We start from the raw sequence: 12,244 nt of genomic DNA, 5'->3' as shown, positions 1-12,244 counted from the left end.
GACCTTATGGAGTTAACGATCTCTTGGATCGTTAAGGGGTGTAACCTTCACCCTGTGAACGGTTTACAAGTTCCTAAAACTTGTTGGCGACTCTTTTGCTCTATCTTCTTCCCTTTTGGACGCCACCGTACTTTAGTGTATGATCACAGTGGGGTTCAAGCATGGGGTTAACGCTTGAAATTTATTCCCTACAGTAACCTTCGTAAAATATATATCTGCCAATTTCTTCATGAGTTTCGGGGCAGCGACCTCACTAGGATTACTTAAAAAATCAGACTCCACCACGCCATTAAGCAGACCCAAAGCGTCTTCAAAAGCTCGACCATGACCAACAATGTCAGCATGTCGTAGAAGCTTTGTCTGCAACCCGGTAGACTGTAACTGAGAAGCAAGAAAAGCATAATGCCGAACTTCACCTGCAGAATAAACATCAAGCCCTTCAAACGCAAATGGTAAAGTGGCAAGCCGCCACTGCCAATCGCCAAACCCAGGTCCTGAGGCAGTAACAATACGCTCCAAAGAAGACCGAAGAGCCCCGTCAAAAGTGCGTTTAGCCGCCTCAAAAGTAATAGGGGGACAAGTACACAACGCAAAGTAGAGTTTAGAAACTACGGTACAAGCCCTAAGTAACAATAGCTCACACTGAGGATCATCCAGCGTAGCAACCTTATCCATAAGCGCAATGGTCTTGGTCACCCTATGCATCACAAGCTCACTACTAAATCAGAATCAGAACTAGCAGGACCACCAAGCAACTTAACACCACGCGAAGGTCGAGCAATGTTAGGTGGAAAGACACCTAGAAGCCTGCTTCAGGGGTCTTCTATAGGCCAGAAAACTTCAGTTTTGTCCACGTTAAGATGTAACCCAAAACGAGGCCCTTCCTCCATAATCAGCTGCAAAATCTTCCCCACTTATTATTATTATTATTATTATTATTATTATTATTATTATTGTTATTGTTATTATGATTGTTATTGTTCTTTTTATTTTCTTCTTATTATTATTATTAATATTAATTATTATCATTAATTATTATTACTATTATTATTATTATTATTATTATTATTATTGTTAATCGTTATTTTTAAGATAAATATTAATTATTATTATTATTATTATTATTAATTTAACATTAATCATTAATACTATTAATTTAATCTTAATGTTAATTATTATTATTATTATTATTATTATTATTATTATTATTAAATATTTCGATCCTGTTCTTTTGAGCTTATTTTTATTATTATTGATTAATTTTATCAATTTTATATTAATTATTTTTATAACTTAATATTCATTATTATTAATATAATATTAATTAGTAATTTTATTAAATATTAATTATTATTAATATTGTCATCATTACTAATTTAATATTAATTATTATTATTAATTTAATATTAATTTATATACTAATTATTATTATTATTAATTATTACGGAGTATTAAATATTAATATTAATAATAATTATTATTATATTTAAGTAGAGTAGAGCAAAACAGCTCTAAAGAATAGGGTTCGTTCCACAAATATTACAACAAGGATGAAATTACGCATTTCAAAGCACATTTTATATGCTAAATATCTATAATTATATAAGAGAAAAAAATTAATAATTAGTTGATATTGTGATAGTATTTTACGAGACAAATCTAACAAGACCCATATGACTACATTTTATTTTACGTATAGATCATAATATGTGGTCAAACAATTATGATGAATAATGTAAAAGTCCAGTTGTTGCAATAGTATTAAAAGGGGTTAAGTATTGGCGCATAGCTGCTATTTACATGACATGTAAATAGCAGTTATAAGATAAAAGAGTGATTAATTTTATTTTTTTCTAGTAATACAAATGTTGTACCACTATTACTTATAATGGCTATAAATAGTACTACTAAAACAACATATACTCTAGTAGTATAAACTATATATACTACCTCCTTTAACAGTTATTTGCAACAAAGGGGGTAGCATGAACTCCTAGGCAAAAGTTTTTAAACATCATTATTAAAATATAATGGATGTACATAAGTATTAATCTAACACACACACACACACACCCCCCCCCCAAAAAAAAAAAAAAAAAAAAAAAAAAAAAAAAAAAAAAAAACTTTAAACCACTGAAACCCATAACAACCACCGAAACCACCACAAAACCCAGAACCACCGAAAACCACCACCACCACCACCCGGAAGAACCACGAAATCCAGAACCATCACCGCCCATAACCACCACGAAACCCAGAACCATACCACCCATAACCACCACGAAACCCAATCATACAGAAACCACCACGAATGGAACCACCATGAAACCCAATCAAGCCGAAACCACTACGAATTGAACCACCACGAAATCCAATCAAACCGAAACCACCACGAATTGAACCCCACGAAACCCAATAAAACAGAAACCACCACAAAACCCAATTAAACCAAAACCACCCACACCGCCCCCACGAAACCAAACCCACAAATATCCATGAAACCAGACCCACCCACCACGAAGACCCATCCCCACGAAACTCACGCCACCCCCACAAACCAAATCCGAAACCCCTAAAACCACCCCACGAACCAGACGAACACATTTCCACGAACCCAAACCCACGACCCAAACGAACCCAAACCCAAATCGCAAGAGGAGAGAGAAGGGGGAAGATAAACCAAAATGTAGAGTTAGGGTTTAAATTCTAGAGATTTCAATTGAGTAAGGGTTTGGAAGATGAACGATTTTGATGAAGGTGAATGATTTTTGGTGAAAATGATTATAATAATCAGATTCATTAGGTAAAGAGTGAAATCAGGTTAGTGATTTAATTAGATGTCTAAGTTGTTTAAGTAAGGGTAATATGGTCATTTTGTTATCAAAAAGTTACTAAAAGTGGAAAGAAAAAAAATTGTTGCACATAATAGGTAGCTTCCTAAAATGGCAAATGTTGCAAATAACCGTTAACGGAGGCAGTATAATAATATATTAAAAATACCACTTTAAGTATAATGGTACAATAAAAGAATCGCAGCTGCTATGCACCTAGTTGCACTCCTAAGACAAAAGAAGGTCATGTAATATTCAGTAAAAGCTCAATAGAATTAATTTCAGTTTAGTAAAAATAAGTTCAATACAGTAAAAATAATTTTTGTTCAGTAAAAATAATTTCAGTTCAAATAAAAATCTGTAAACTTAAAGAAGAAATATAATAAAAAAATCTATAAAAGAAAAAAAAAAAACAGTTCAATAAGTTTTTTTTTTTTTTTGAGGGAGTCGGTAAAATTAATTTCATTTAAGTAAAAATAATTTAAATTCAGCAAAAATAATTTCACTTTAATAAAATTAATTTCATTTCAGTAAAAATAAGACGAAGTGAACGGGCCAATGTATTAAACAACAAAAAAATTTTCGTATATTGCAATAACGTACTCCGTATATTGCAAACTCAGATCATATGATATCTAAAATATGAAATATTCTATTGCATTAACTACAAATTTTCGTAATTCAACTTTACAATATGAACGCTTCCTTTGTAAAACCTTCAACATATGTCCAGATTCAATGTCTCCATCTGGAAAAAAAAAAAAAAAAAAAAAAACAATTGGATTTCAGTGAATAAAGTTAATACTGTATCTCATTTTTTTTTTTAAAGAAAAGTTAATATTGTATCTTAAATTCATTGAAAATGATCGAAATTATGATAAGAGAAAGAATTCACTTTTTTTATGGGTAAATAACATTACGAGTATTATGGATGAACATTGAAGTCAGAATTATTTACAGTATTATGATAAGAGAAAGAATGCATTGCATAAAAAAAAATAAAAAAAAATAAATAAATAAAGAGAAAGAATTCACCTTTTGTATATACAGATCTTGACCATATACATAATTTGACATAAATGAATAGATGGAAGTGGTCTTGTCCGAGACATCTGATAAAAGGAATTGGTGGTGTGAAAGATAAGATGATGAATCATGAGAAAGTAAAAGATAATATGAAGAAACATGAAAAAAAAAAGGATAGAGATAGTAAAAAGAAGAATCGAGATACTTTCTCTATATCTCGATTAATATCATTGTTATTTTTGTCATCATTATCACTTTGTACAAGATTTGGTTTGGGTCAATTAACTTGGACTTATATTGGTTAGATAACTTTGGGTATTAGCTTAATCATGTATTTTTTGTTCACTTTATTTCGAGTATAAGGTAATTTTAATTTGGGTCACTTTAGGTATTGAGGATGTTTGGGTCAAAGTATTAATATGTTGGTTAAATATACAAATATTATAGGCCGGGTATTGTCAAATGTGTACATTAAAATACCTATGTGGCTAATGGGTTATTTCATAATAAATTCATCATACTATTTTAGAAAAATTTACATTTTTTGAAAAACAAATGTATGTTTAATTAAATTATAGTATTAATTTCAAAATAAATTAAATCATAATATTTTGGTTTTTTAGAAACAAATTCTTTAAGTATTTTTTTGTTTTTGTTAACAAATGTATGTTTTTTTAATTAAATGTTATTTTGATTCAATATAATTATTTAAAATTACCGTGTGTGGCACGGGACCTAATCTAGTGTATGTCTATAACAATCCCTAGATAGTATTATATTCCTACATTGAAAAGACTAATAAAAAAGAGAGAAAAATCATTTCCTTAAAGAAATTGATAAAGCTCAACACCAAGCAAAAGAAAAAGTATAAAAAGAAAGGCAATAATAAAGCAATTCCACAAAGACCCTGGGCGCCACTGTCTTGTTCTATAAATAATTCTGTAAAAACAAACATGCATGAGTTCATCACATAACTTTGTGAACAAAAAGAATGTTGGAAGGAGAATTTGGTTGGGTTCATAGTTTATTAATCTTAGTAGCAATATTATTATTGTCTTCACCACACCATAATTCTGTGGGCAAAGAAAATGCTTCTGTTACTACAGATTTCTTTGTGTCTAATGATACAAGTATATTCGATAATTATTCAATGATCTATAATTGGTCTATTGGAACAAAAGAGTGCGAAAGCGTGCTAGCAGCTAAGGAAAAATTATTATGCAAAGGTAACTCCGTGTGTGTTGATGGCCTACCGGGGCTATGGGGTTACCGTTGCCAATGCTAACCTGGATTCCAGGGCAATCCCTACCTTAATGATTGTCAAGGTAATCTACCTTCACTAGTAAGTCCAATCATCAAGTAATTTATACTTACTCTCTGTCACTTGTTTCATTTATGAGGTTTTTCTATATTGTAAATCATGCATCAATGTAATTTATACTAATCGCTTATTGGGTTAATATCCAGATATTGATGAATGCAAGGACTCTGGCTTGAATAATTGTGAAACACAAGAGTATTGTCATAACTTCCCTGGAAGTTATAATTGTACATGCCCAGAAGGCTACCTTGGCAAGGCTACGCAGGATGATCCATGTATTATCACTAATAGCCACCAGTATGATTTAATACATGCAATTGTCATTGGTAAGTATATCATTGCTTCTTTTTTAAAAAAAAAAAATTGAAATATTCTTGGAGAGAGAAAGGGATAGCTCAAGTGGTTAGAGCTCTCATTCCGGTGCCATATAATTCTAGCATCGAGTCTCATCAATTGCACTCGTGGCTCTCTAAACACCTTAAAAAAAATAGTGCTCCTCGAACAGAATTAGATATGGCGCGTGTGTCGCGCCTCGCGCTCATTAACCACCCTAATATATTCAAGTTTTTTTTCTCCCATTCCTCAATATCTTTACAAAAATCATACCATATATTAAAAAGGAATAGTGCTAACGAACGCCCATAAGGTGTTAGATAACCTTTAAAAATATTTCCTAAAAGTAGTTTTTCATTCTCTATGTTGTTTGTTTAGTTAAACAAAGAAATCAACATCTTAACCTTTTCATGTTAAGTTGTATGTACTTCTTTTGTTTCTCAATATTTGAATCACTTTGTCTTTTCACACTATTCGAACAAAATTTAGTAGTTTCACCGAATCAAATCATAACTAAACAAGATGATTGAGTGTTTGATTATGGTCTTGTTCTGATTTACTGAACTGAATTGAACAGAACTTAACTTAACAGAAGTGAACTGAATACTTTATGAGAGAAGGAAAATAGGAACTGAAATGAAGTGAACTAATTGGAGCTGAATTGAACTGAAAATAAGCTGAAGAGAAAAGACCCTATGTAGTTGTGGAGAAAAAGTTTATTACTGAAAATACCTTTGAAAAATATAATTAATTACAGATATATTTTTTGTCTTATTATGATATATATATATATATATATATATATATATATAATTGAGATCATGTGAGAACCAAGGTGAATAATAGGAACTAAGAACCAATCTCAGCCATTGATCGCACTCAATCTGATGGTTCACGTTTCACCCGCATTCATTAATGGCTTTTTCGTAATTATGCAGTTTTTGCAACTTTTTTCCAGTTTTTAAACTTTTAAGGCAATTTCATTTACTTTATGACTGATTTCATTTACTTTAACTAACTTTCTATTTACTTTTTAGAAATAAAGCTGGAAAACACTTTACAAAGTTGAAATATTACGAAAATGCCATTAATGACACGGGAAGCATGTGAGCCATCTGATTAACATGATTTAAGAGCCTAGAGTAGTTCCTAGTTCTTATTTTAGCTTTGGTTCTCATTATAACTTGGTTATATATATATATATATATATATATATATATATATATATATATATATATATATATATATATATATATATATATATATATATATATATATATATATATAATTATGTGAGAACCAAGTTAAATAATGAGAACTAGTAACCTATATTAGCCTTTAATCACGCTTAATCTAACGGTTTACGTTTCACCAGCATTCATCAATGGCAATTTTGTAATTTCGCATCTTTTAAAAAAATTCAGTTTTTTAACTTTTTAAGGCAATTTCATTTACTTTATGACTGATTTCATTTACTTTTACTAACTTTTCATTTACTTATAATCGGATGCATGTGGACCATCCGATTAGAATAATCTAAGGGCCTAGATTAGTTTCTTGTTCTCATTTTAGCCTTGGTTCTCATTATAACTTGTTCTCACTTTACTTGCATTTTTAACGATATCTAATGCACTATTTTGACCATTAATTTCTTTATTGTCCATTACTTAAAATTATACAAAGTTGATATATAGAAAACTCATAACAATATGAATCTAATAAGATCCAACTTTATAATGTTTAACAAACGAATACATGCAATTATACATGGTAAAAAGTTTCAAACTTTGACCTTATTAATAATAGTTAATGGGCAGTACTCAAGATAACGCAAGTAGTATCAAATGGGATATTGTTAAATTCGTAATATTTTTTTATTTTTTTTAATAGGTAATTTTCATAATTTTTCATTACAAAATTAAATATGTTTATCAATAATTAAAAAAAAGTGTATAAAACAATAAATGACGTTTAGAACTTTCTAAAATGAACTTATTTGTTCTAATCTTATTTGAGGTAGTAACAATGTCCTGAAATAAGTTGAACAAAACATCACACTTGCCTTGTTCAGCGATTTTAAAAAATAAAAGTGTACTACTTGTTTTAGGGTATGTTCGGCAAAATATAGCTGTGAAAATAGCTGTAGATGTGGTGACAGCTTTGAGCTGTGTATGTAGATGTTAGCTGTCAACAAGCTGTTAGCTATGAAGATAAATAATTTAGATATGAGGGTTCGGTAAAGTAGCGGTTGACTAGCTGTTACATATACAAATCAACATTTTATTTTTAAAACTATAGATTAAATTTTCAACAGCTACCTCAAAAGCTACCTCTAATTTCAAAAGCTAATCTTTCTAACTTTTCATAAAAGCTACCTCCACCACTAAAAGTTGCCCTAACCACTACTTTGTCAAACACTCACATTTTTTGACAAGTAGTGATTTGACTTGGTCAAACCACTAAAAGTTACCTAAAAGCTACTCAAAAGCTAGCGCCGAACACGCCCTTAATAGATACTAACCTCATACTCATGCAATGCATGTGGTTAAGTCAAAATTAATTAATTTACTATAAATTTAATTTTTTTATGCATATACATTAATAAAATATATTCTACATGTTAAAAATTACTCCCTTGGTTTCTATATGATAGTCCTATGTGGAACTAATCGCATTAAATAAGAAAAGAAGAGTATTTGGAATCTAACATTAAAGTACAAAAACAGTTCATAATTTTATTTTTTTTGAAAGGCAGTTCATAATTAGTTTGTCCTATTTAAATTTTGATTTTTTTTTTGGAAAGCAACAATCATAATTGCATAATTCAAGGGAGGAATTTCCTTACTTAGAGCCATGTCATCAATCAACGATCAATTAATTTAACCAATCAGAATTTAACAATTATAAAACAGGAAATAAATATTCAATTAAAAATGGAATATATTTAATATGGGTAGATCTTTTTAAAAATTCTAAAATGGTATTTGAGACTAACATTATGAAAGGAAAGGAGTAACATTTAGATGAAAAGATAATAATTTAGGGGGACAATAAACCATTTTTTAGGGCACATGATCATTACTTGCCTACTTTATTACTTCTTTCGTTTTCTTTTAGATGCAACACACCCTTTAGCGCGATAATTAAGAAAGGTGGGGTTTACATGATATAATAAACTTTAAAGTAGGATGAATGGTTATTAGGAGTGTAATTTAGTGGACCATGTGATTTAAATAAGTAAAATAGTATAGTTTTTTCCTAAAATAACTTTCTTTTTATAGTGTATTGCAAGTATTGTGACATTTCCTTTTTAGGGAACTGATGCAAGTAAAAGAAAACGGAGGAAGTATACCGTAAGTGTTGTGGGCCCCATGCTGTCAATGCAACTTGTCTACTTTTTGCTCGGCACACTTCCCAAACGATGCATTTTGGGGAAGGATGAATAACAAAAGCAACCCAAACGCATCGTTTAGATGGAAGCTCAGCAAAATAATAACTATTTTAATATTATTTATTTTTAATGACACATCAATTATTGGATTTATTTTAATTGTTTTGATTTCAATGACTTGTATGTTAAATTATGGATGTACGTCACAGAATATACTTAAGTAAAATAATTACTTTCTCGTTAAAAAATTAAAATAGTATTTAATATTGTAATCGTAAATCATTTATTCATTAAAAAATTTAGTTAAACACTAGATTAGTGCCCGTGCATCGCACGGTAGTAACAATTTTTTCCATAATTATTCTGTGATATATAAAAATAAGGCGATTCATATGAAATATACAAATGCAATGTGTATAAGAAATTTAAAATAATAAGGCCAAATTATTAAAATTAAATTGAGAAAAAAAAATTGTTGATTAGTTGTGTTGAAAATATTTAAAAGTAGTACACATTATATTGCATTAATGATGCATGTTTTTCCAAAAATAACTATACAATGTACTTTTAAAAAATACGCTAAGTAAAATAACAAAAAAAAATTAACAATGACATCATATATTATTTTGGCGGGAAATTTTTTAATGATAGTTTGACATGTGTCAAAAATGATGTAAGCATTTTCTGTTTTAGTATTAGTTAATAGATTATAAATTAATAGAAGTATATCACAATTAAACACTATAGGGAAAAGTAAGAGAGAGAATTGGGGGGAGTAATTTTTTATTATTATTATTTTTTATTTTTTATTTTTTTATTTTTTTATTTATTTATTTTTTTTTTACCTTTGGTTGAAAATTTTTATGACCAACAAAATACGCATGAGGAAAAGGAGTGAGAAAGTTATTAGAGAGAGATTAATTAAGCAAAAAAAATGCCCATTGCTGATAATGCTCTAATTCCAGTAACCCCACTTATTATATTTTTTTTTTCCATTTTACTCTATTTTTTATTGTTTACATCCCTACTCATATTCTCTTAATGCATGAATAAAATATCCTCACTTATATTATTATCAACATACTATATTTTAAACTTTACACATATATACATTAGAAAATTCACTTTAATTTGCTTGCCAATCTCTGTGTACATACACAAGTGATGCACTAATATATAAAAACTTTGGGAGTAATAATCTATATTCACATAGTCATAGCTAATTAACAACTAACAACTAATCACAATTAGCATTTATTACCTCAACTAACAAATACATTCGCAACTGCTACATTTTGATGAACAGTACACAGTGTTAATCTCAACATATATTTTAAAACATTTTTTTATTGTTATATAAATGTAATAAAAAATATATGATTAGTCAACGTATAGTGTTAGTATTGTACGTGGCTAGTTAAAATGAGACAATTATTTTTGTTTTATTTAGAAATGTAAATGACAATTAGTGAAAATTAGCTAGCTAGAGAAGTGTTAGACCAAAAGAACCCATGAAGGTTAAGGCGTAGTCAAGTTCAATCCTCTTATTGAAAAATTATTTTAGTAAAATAATATATTTGATTAAAATCACTTATGAATTGCAGGACTTGGTGTGTTTTTTGGATCAATACTTTTGTTAGTTTTCGGGTGGTGGTTACATTCAATGGCCAAAAAAAGAAAGCTATTAAGCAACGGGAGTTGAATTTTGAGAGAAATGGCGGTAACTTACTTCAACAACAAATGTCTTATGATGAAGGAGTCGTAGAAAGAATAAAAATCTTCAAAATGGACGAGCTAGAAAAAGCCACAGACCACTTCAATGAAGATAGAATACTTGGACAAGGAGGTCATGGTACAGTTTATAAAGGAATGTTGGGTGAAGGAAGAATCATAGCTGTAAAGAAGTCAAATAAATTAGAGGAAGGCCAACGAGAAGAGTTCATCAACGAAGTGGTTATTATGTCACAAATTAATCATCGGAACATATTAAAGTTATTGGGATGTTGTTTGGAGACCGATGTACCATTACTAGTGTATGAGTTTATACCTAATGGAACACTTTCCCATCATATTCATAATCCAAGTGAAGAGTTTCCAATCACTTGGAAAATGCGGTTACAAATCGCTTCTGATTCGGCTAGAGCACTTGCTTATTTGCATTCCTCGACTTCTACTCTTATCTTTCATAGGGATATTAAATCTTCAAACATACTTTTGGATGACAAGTATAGGGCAAAGTTATCAGATTTTGGGACTTCAAGATCAGTGGCTATTGACCAAACCCATGTGGTTACTCGTGTAATGGGAACGTTTGGTTATATGGATCCAGAGTACTTCCAATCCCACCAATTTACTGAAAAAAGTGATGTTTATAGTTTTGGTGTGGTCCTTGTTGAGCTTCTAACGGGACAAAAGGCAGTACGTGCTGCATCTGAAGAGGATCGAAGTTTGACTTCATGGTTCCTTTCTCATATGGAAAACTCTTGTGTGCTTGATATTATAGATTCGCAAATCCTACCAGAAGGTTCAAAGGAAGAGTTTTTAGCTATTGCTGATCTTGCTAAACGATGCTTAAGCTTGGATGGAAAGAAAAGACCAACCATGAAAGAAGTGCTATTAGAGATAGAAGGAGTCTTGTCTCTGCATGTACCGCAAAAAAGTGATCTTGTCAAGCCAACAACTGAACAAGTGTTTGTTGGAACAAGCAAAAGTGTAAGCTCAAGCTCATTTTCCCTAGAAAGTAGAGCATTAGATTCTACTGAATTGTCTCTATCATTCAATTCTAGATGATCTAACTACAAATCTTTAACATTTGATAGTAAGATTGCTTTTGAACTAGTTAGGAAGAAACTTGTCTTTAATGTTGTGTAGGGTTTATGTTGTCAAGTATTTGTAGTATTGCATAGTAAAGATTTGTCATTTTATTTGACATATAGCTAATCATTTGTTTTTACATTGGATAAAATTTCATAAATTAAATAAAGTTTACATAATACAAACAGGAAGGAAGATAGATTAAAGCTAAACAAAACAAACTATGGCTATTCACAACCAACACCTTTAAGCTATTATAAAAGTGATCATCACAACTAAGGCTTACTTTCTTAAGTACCCATCATTGTGCTTTGGGACAGAAGATGAAAAGGATCGAAAACAAAGAAAGCAAGTTGTTTTTTTGGAATGACGAGGACTTAGGGCAGGTTCACTTTAGCTTAATTTCAATTCAGTTCAGCTCAGCTCCTAATTTCCTTCTCTCATAAAACATTCAGTTCCAATCAGTTCAGTTCAGTAAATGTGAAAAGACCCTTATTTAACAAGAATTGAAATTGGGTGAAAGTTGTT

At 30.1% G+C, this 12,244-nt stretch overlaps 1 long non-coding RNA gene and 1 pseudogene across 1 annotated transcript; one reads left to right on the top strand and one right to left on the bottom strand.

Moving 5' to 3' along the window:
* Positions 1-3,362: 3,362 nt before the first annotated feature.
* LOC110692424 lies at positions 3,363-4,099 on the bottom strand. The gene is made up of 2 exons (XR_002505468.1): positions 3,867-4,099; positions 3,363-3,579 (listed from the first exon to the last, which is right to left on the bottom strand). It is a non-coding gene; the product is annotated as an uncharacterized LOC110692424 (long non-coding RNA).
* Positions 4,100-4,551: 452 nt separating this feature from the next.
* Positions 4,552-11,833, top strand: LOC110713458 (annotated as a pseudogene).
* Positions 11,834-12,244: the final 411 nt, after the last annotated feature.

The sequence above is a fragment of the Chenopodium quinoa genome, unplaced genomic scaffold, assembly GCF_001683475.1.
Source record: "Chenopodium quinoa cultivar QQ74 unplaced genomic scaffold, ASM168347v1, whole genome shotgun sequence".
NCBI classification, from domain to species: domain Eukaryota; kingdom Viridiplantae; phylum Streptophyta; class Magnoliopsida; order Caryophyllales; family Amaranthaceae; genus Chenopodium; species Chenopodium quinoa.
This window is presented reverse-complemented; position numbering and strand designations above follow the sequence as displayed.